General features: G+C 34.6%; 1 protein-coding gene across 1 annotated transcript in view; it reads right to left on the reverse strand.

Moving 5' to 3' along the window:
* Nucleotides 1-7,966, reverse strand: part of LOC106083353 (elongation of very long chain fatty acids protein AAEL008004) — a 45,999-nt gene extending 38,033 nt beyond the window's left edge. The window contains exon 1 of the mRNA XM_013246297.2: nt 7,954-7,966. The gene's annotated coding sequence lies outside the window, so the exon portion shown is untranslated. The remainder of the gene's footprint in view (nt 1-7,953) is intronic.
* Between the last annotated feature and the right edge of the window lie 532 nt (nt 7,967-8,498).

An 8,498-nucleotide genomic window follows, 5' to 3' on the forward strand; every position in this document is an offset into this window, starting at 1 on the left:
TGTTTTGTTATGACTTTCAACAACTGTGCTGAGTGTGGTTGAAATCGGTCCATCACCTGATATAGCTGTCATATAAACCGATCTGGGGTCTTGACATCATGAGCGTCTAGAGTGCACAATTCCTATCCGATTTGCCTAAAATTTTGCACGGCGTGTTTTGTTATGACTTCCAACAACTGTGTTAAGAATAGTTCAAATCGGTCCACAACCTGATATAGCTGCCATGTAAACCGATCTGGGGTCTTGACTTCTTGAGCCACTAGAGGACTCAATTATTATCCGATTTAGCTGAAATTTTGCATGAGGTGTTTTGTTATGACTTTCAACAACTGTGTTAAGAATAGCTCAAATCGGTCCATAACCTGATATAGCTGCCATATAAACCGATCTGGAGTCTTGACTTCTTGAGCTTCTTAAGGGCGCAAGTATTACCCGATTTGGCTGAAATGATGTACAACGGCTTCTCTCATAACCTTTAACATACGTGTCGAATATGGCATGAATCGGTTTATAGCCTAATACAGCTCCCCTACAAACCAATCTCCCTATTTTATTTCTTCAACCCCTAAAGGGCGTAATTCTTACTAGATTTGGCTGAAATTTTACACAATGACTTCTACTAAGGTCTCCAATATTCAGTACAATTATGGTCCGAAATGAACCATAACTTGATATTGTTCCAATAACATATCAATTCTTTTCCTATATCCTTTGTTTGCCAAAAAAGAGATACCGTGGCAAGAGCACGAAAAATGCGATCCATGGTGGAGGGTATATAAGATTCGTCCCGGTCAAAACTCGAAAAAGTGAAATTATTTATGAAATTTCTAGAAAATAAAATCTAAAACAGTTTAAACGTAAAGCTTGGGAATGGACAAAAAATGTTTATATATTTTTTTAATTTTGCACCATTATCTCACAATAACTATTCATACATACATATTTTATAAACCATATGTTAATTCTTTATATATACGAATTTAATTTGAATCAACAAACTAAAGCCACATTGATATGCGATTTTTTATGGAGTGACAAAATAAAGCGATTTTATCATAAACAGATAGACATATGTATGTATACATAAGCCGATATCAAAAAAATTTTTATTCAAGTTTATTTGCAAAATAATAGGGAAAAACTTCCGTCATGACATTTGAAATGCGTTCTATTGAATATTGAAATAGAGATACGTATGGTGAAACACATTCATTTCCCCAGATTTGTTCCATTTTTGCCAGTATATATTACATTTGGCAATGCCAGCCATGGCAACTTCAAAGTTTACGAAGCCAACCTGCTTTTGGGTTTGATTTTCGCATATATTAGGCCAAGGTCATGTTGTTGGCGATGAATATCGGCTATTTCCGTTTAATTTGCGCTTTATAGATGTGCGAAATTGCATATTTTGATAGTGTGCTGATTTTGCATATATGTATTTCGATATCGACGCTAAGGTTAAAAGCATTGTCAAATTTTTCAGTGATGGAAAAATAATGTTCAAACTTGAACATAATTATGAAAAATTCTTATTTGCAATGACTTGAAGCAAATCAAACACTTCAAGAGCGCAAAGTATAATCAATGATTCTAAGCCAAACAGCATTGTCACATCTCTGCTCTAAATTTTTTAAGAAGTGTGAATGAACACTAAACATGTTCTAGACGGAAATATATATATGGGAGTGTATCATTAACATACTTCTGTTAATTTAACTAAAAATGAATTCGGATAGTCTTTTGGCAAAATATTTTTCAAAAATATGTTGTCCAAACATTTCTCATGAAGCCATGTAATTAAGGAACGACATGAGCAAGGTTGATTACCACCGCTAAAAATGCTTATATTTGTCTTATAGCCGGGAATAGAATCAAAACAATCGGTGCACTTGTGGACTTGGGCACAACGTTTAACCTCAAAATGATTTAATGGGTGCATTATTTATTTGATTTTAAAATGCCTAATCGTGATATTTATTGCTTTAAATTACGGCTAATTATTCATGGAATGGTCGATTTGTATTAAAAACAAAGCTATCATCTCGTATGTGCTTATCATTCCAATATAAAGGTTGTTCGATATAAAAAGGAATTTATGCAAATGGAAGTGCATTAAGTTTGGTCAGGCTTATAAAACTTCCACCATAAAGCGAGTTTGTCCAGTAAGTTTTAGAATAATAAGCGATCATATTCAAAAGTCCATATAGAATTTTTGTTTATAGATACAAGGTTTAAGAGTTAAGTCAACTTTATGTTAGGCAACTCCTTAAACTAAATCTAAGATAGATAATAGTCTCCAATAGACTCCCGAAAGACGTACCTTCCCCAAAGGAAAGGAAGAAGGTACATCCAATTACTAAATACATTTTAGACTGCTTAGGAAAATACCCAAGGTAGAAGTTGGAGGATAATACAACAATCATCATTTCAGATAAAACGGACAATATTTGCTCCCTTCACGTACTGAAGAAGTCAGATTGGGAAGTCAGTTTTTGTTGGAACCATATCGTAGCATTGAATGATTTGGCCCATTTACTGTTGCAACTGACCTACATTAATAAGAAAGTTATGAGAGAAGTTCCTATCGGGAGTAGCCACATAGTTAAGCAACCCTTATTAATTCCGTGTCAACTGCTAATTTCGTCCTTGAACCTCATCCAATTGCCTCTAGTAATAAAAGGCTTATAACTGGGAGCTAGCTTAACTCAAAAATACGGACGGACAGACACCGTCTTGAAATATCATGGCTATGAGGTATAGGGTCTTAGAGCAATATCCCCCTCCGGCAGAGGATATATGAATTTATGTAGACAATCTTCAGCTAATAAATCGGTAATAAACCTAAACCATTGGTTAAGAATATGCCTAGTTAAAAGGTGAACAGACATTGTAAGGATGGTATGCAATTAAACCTCTACGGTTATGCAGGGTATTCAACATTCTGTATTTCTGAAATGATAAGAAGCAGGGCTCGTTCAGTAGATCGATCATTTGATTAGCTATGTTTGTCCATGTATTGTGGAAACCAATGAACATGCCGCATTTCTTGTCCAGTTGTTATCAAAAACAACTAAGTTCGAATAGGTCCAACTAGATATATATCACGATGCACAGTGGGAGAAAATCAAAAAAAAACTAGTAAAAAATATGCCATGTGAGAAAGAGTAGAGATATCTCTTTGTTATTGCGGTGTTATCGAGGTCGTGGATTGATATCAGCTGATTTTATATAGGAAAAAATACAAGCAAACAGGCATAGATCAGATGACTCACTTGGTTCAGAACCAAGAAATGTTGACCAACAAGAATTTCGAATTTGCTCACTTCCCACATCCATTTAGAAACAACGAGGGTACTTTCTCATATACAGAAATACCATATATTGATTCTATGCTAGGTGCCGGTGTACAAGGATAGAGAAGGAAATGAAAAAGCCAATGTACTTGCTAAGTCTGGAGTAAATCTTCCCCCTATGACGGAAGTGGATATGCATACCTCCCTCTCGCAAAATTTTTATGGTCTCAAAGAGCGATACAAAGAAACTTGGCTGTGAGCAAACCAAACTAATGTGAAACGAAAGTTTGAAAGTTTACTGTCAATGGAGAAGAAGGATTTAAGTGCGGTCATTGGGATCATAACTGGACACAATAAGCTAAGTAAACACATGTCTTGCATAGGCATTAGAAAAGATTATATCTGCCGCTGGAGTCACAATATAGACGCTGCAGAGGACAGTTTTCATTTACTATGTCAATGCCCCGCACTATCCCAAAGTAGAAATTGGATACTTGGTTCTTTTTTGTTTTCAGGCACTCGATGAACTCAGAGGCGTTAAGCCATTCAAATACAAGGTCTTCATCGAAGCGGCAAAGTGGAACAAGAAAGTGTATTGAAACCTGTCTTTCCAGGCAGGTCTTACTGATCAGAGAAGAGGAATAAAGAAGGCTCTGACCTTTTTTTAAAAAATACACTTTATTGACTCTTTTTTTTTTCAAAAAAAATATATGTATAATTTTTTTTACTCTTTTCAAAAAATCTCAACGGCAGGGTTGTTGGTTGAAGACGATCGGATGAAAGTAGCGACCCGCACTTTGTACACAAAATAACATGAACAGACAAAACAGACAAACGGAGGACGGTCAGGCGGACATAGCTAAATCGAATCAGAAAGTGCTTCTGAGTCGATACGTATACGTATCACTGTGGCTATCGCTCTTCTGGGCGTTGAAGTATTTAGGCTACTCTTAAGATATTTGGTGTTTTAGCAAAACTTTATTGCTGTCCCAATTTCAGCAGATTTTATGTTTTTAGCAAAGATTTTTGCTGTTTTAACTACAAAATTTCTCTGAGTGCATATATTAATAGTTTTCTTCGCCAAATTTAGACTTTTTTTATTCAATTTGTATTTTTGATTTTATTGTAAAAATTTCTAAAATATTTTTGACATTTTCAGGCTATCATAAAATGTTTATCATCAGAAAACAGCAGAAAATTTTTACTGCTGCAGGTTTCTGTTGTGACAGTAAAAACGTTTGCTGGTTTTTCTTACAATTTTCTCTAATTGTAAATATATATCCCATATAGACCTCAAATTTAGATTTTCAATGCCGTAAAAACTTAAATGTTCACTAATTAGGCTGAAATTCAGTACCGAATTAAGACTTTTGCTCCACAGTACCCATAGAAAATACATACAAAATGCAAAAATGCAAATTTTGCCCATGAACATTTCGTTAAAAATCAGATGCCAACTTCTCACATATCAATGAGTGCAGTCCGATTCAAGTTTAAGCTCAATGATAAGGAGCCTCCTTTTTATAGTCAAGTCGGCAAGAACGGCATGCCGCAATGCGAAATTTCTTTAGAGAGTTTTACATGGCTAGTACCTCACAAATATTGCCATCATTAGGAGGGGAAAACCACCGCTAAAAGATTTTTTTCTGATGGTCTCGCCAGGATTCGAACCCAGGCGTTCAGCGTCAAAGGCGGACATGCAAAACTCTGCGCTACGGTGGCATACAGATAATACATACACTCAGAGAAATTTGTTAGCAAAAACAGAAAAAATTTTTGCTGTAAAGCCCAGTATGCATTCGTTTGGCCAAACTGCTACACTTTTTTTACTGCTAAAGTACGCATTTATCAAAATTAAGCGGTATTTTGTAGAAACAAATCCATAACGTGGTGCAAAAAATGATCAAAGCAATAGTTGTCTTCCAATATAATAAAAAAAAACATATAATGCTTTAAAATTTGGCTTAGGATTCGTCAATGCATTTCTTATGGCGAAAATTTCGTTTGAGGTGCATACCGCCCTAGACAATAGAAAATTTGCTAAAATGCTAACATTTACTGTTGGTGTTAGATGTGAAATGTTTTAAATGGTCAAATGTTGTTAATAGTTCAAAAATTTTTAATACATCTTATATTTTAATTTAAAGAACAAATCACATAAACTATTTCTAATTTCCTAAGATTTTATGTTTTTTTTTTACGTGATGAATATTTATGCTTTTTAACAAAATATACACCATTAAATTTACCAAAAACGTATATGAATATATACAAAACGATTTAATTATCGTTTAGAAGCTGGACAATATTAAAAGGTTTCCTTCAAAATTAAAAAAAAAACTTATGTAAAATCAGCAGACCGTATTTAGAAGCATTACTCTGGTTGTAGGTGAATATTGCTACTAAATGGTCCAGGCCCCTTAGGCCTCATATATTTGGCGGTTAAAATAAACTTTAAACAATAAATTTCTATTTCTTTTTATATTTGAACATTTTAAAATAGTTTCCAAATTCTAATTTTTTTGCAAAAATCAAAACTTTTAAAAAAATTTGTAAAAAATTTTGTGAAAAAATTTAGATAATTTTTTTCGGAATTTCAAGTGTTTTTTTTTATTTAGATTATAAACTAATGATTTTTAACTATTGTTTATAATTATTTGTTCTGTATTATCGGTTTAACGGTCTTTCGGATGGTTTTGCGCCACTTAAAATTCAGCCAACCTTGAAAATGAAACGCGTTCTTTGGTTAATTCAAAGAACTCGTGTGGTCTACCCATGTGTCCCTCGATTAGCGATCGATGTAGTTGACCTTCAATGGAATTTAATTTTCGTATTTAACGCAAACAAAATCTCTATTCAATTCAGACTCACCGGAAATACAAGTCTTTATGTATATTGTGTACCTTTTTAATCAATACATCGCACACAAACACACATACACGCCCAAAAGATGCTTTTGAGATGATGGTAGTTGGCGTTTAGTGGCTGTCTATTGATTCGATAGTGTTACAATTTATGGTTTGCTCGGAAATAGTTTTCACTAAATTCTGAATTTTGGTGGCTTGGGTCGTTTTTTTTACGATGTACTAACTGGTTTGGGATCAATTCATATTTAAATAAACATCATTTTATGGTGTAAACTTTTGGTGCTATTGTTGCTATTTGTAAACTCATATAAATTATGCGGTCATTGAGCAGTGTGATGTAGTGTGGAGTATCTGTTGCTTATTGGTGATGGCTGGTAATGGCTTGGTTTCAGTTTGTTTTGCTGAATTGTAATTTTTGTCACCTTCTTGAAGCTTGCGTTGTTTTTTCGTCTCCTTCTTCTTCTCTTTTTTCTGGTGAGGTCTTTGCCTTCAATTGTTTGGTGAACTAGAAACGAAATGATTGAGCTAATTGACTGCCTATCCCCTACCAGCGCGCCGTTTAGTCAAGTCCCTGAGTCGAGGTTAGGGAAACGTTTATTATTAATTTACCAAATATTCAATTAACACCCTGGTGTTTGGTTGTTTGGCTTAGTTCAAATCGGAGGAAATACTTCCGTTTTAGTTCGATACACATGAGGTGGGGACTATGATCTATTGGCGGCCGAAGGCAGTCACTAAACAAAAGAAATTTCGTATATTCAAACATTCGTCAATACAACGACAACACTGCGATAAAGTGATCTGACCACGAATTGGCTTGGTTTGGTGCGTTAAACTGACAGTTAGTGGTGCTTCGATGGTTATGGGTGCATAACGCAGACATGTTCATACATCAACCCGTCCAAGCCAACATACACTTGCCTCCAAGTGAAGGGCATTTTGATTTCGTTTAAACAAAAGCAAACAAAAAAATGCCCACCCATACTCTGGGATCGAGAGCGGGTTTTTATTTATTTTTGTTTTTTTTTTTTTTTTTTTGATTCAATCAATCGTTGGTTTACATCCCACCAAAAAACCAAGAGCCATTGCCACTAGCTATCAATAAACTCCCATTCCCAAAACAAGCATCTCAGCATCTCCATATATACATCTCTGTCCCTGTGCTGACCTACCTCAACTCAACTCCCCCTACCCGTATCACCTCCTTCAGTCCCTCCGTGGCCACGCACGTGGGCTTAGTCTAATCGCGACAATGATACACACCAATAATGAAAAAAATGTTTGGTCTCATAAAAAGATCTTTAGAAATGAAGAAAATTTGAATTTCATTCACATTAGTATGCTGGGCCACACCATAGGCAACAATAAGCATCCGTGTCCGCCATATGTGAGCCATATCGAAGCAATAGTAAGTTTTTTCTCTCATTTATCTGCTAATTTGAATTGAAATTTCAAAAATAAATATTAAATAAAAAAAGATAAATAATAATGACGGAAAAAGACGAATAACAAATTCGAGGTCTTTAGCATACACTACCGCGCGAGATCGTTTAACAAGCAAATAACTAAATAACCGCCAATGACCAAATTGAAGTCAGAATTGACAAAGCAAGTGAAGTGTCAAAGTGTTAGTATTTCAACAGCATCGCGCCATTGCGGCCACTGTAGTGTGGAAGAGCAGGCAAGCAGGGCATCCATCCTTGGCTTGGCAAGGACAACATCTTTCAGCTCATTATATCGGTTTTATTTCATTCACTTGTTTTTTTTTTGTAGTTGTTGTTGTATGTACTTGCCTTTTAGTTATCGAATAAATTATTTAATGTATTTCTCGTCTTCTTCCTCCAATAAAAGTCCTATAAAATGTTTGTATTGAAAATAACGAAACGTTTGATATAATTTTAAAAAAAAATGTTTATATTTTTAAGTTGAACAAAATTTTTCAAAATTTAATTTTAGTAATTTTTCAACATAAAATTTATAATTTTTAAAAAAAAAAAAAATAAAATTTTCGTAACACTATCACACACGTTTTATTTATTATTTTTTGTTTTTCGTTCTCAATTTTCTTTTATTTTGCAAAACTAATTCAATTCAATGTTTTGTATTTTATTTCGTTTCGAGGGGATTCCTTTTTGGTAATCGGTTTTGAAAATTTCTTGTTGTTGTTGTTGTTCTTTGCCGCGTAACTTGGTCCGACCAACATGCGATTTGTTCGCGGTTTAACAGCAGACTAACTTCATCTGGACTAAAGGTACCCGTCTTCTATTCGATTTGATTCGATTCGATCTTGTCACCTGCTCGGCTCAACACTCAGCTTCAGCAGTATCACCACGACCAC

Source organism: Stomoxys calcitrans, chromosome 2 (genome assembly GCF_963082655.1).
Source record: "Stomoxys calcitrans chromosome 2, idStoCalc2.1, whole genome shotgun sequence".
NCBI classification, from domain to species: Eukaryota; Metazoa; Arthropoda; class Insecta; order Diptera; family Muscidae; genus Stomoxys; species Stomoxys calcitrans.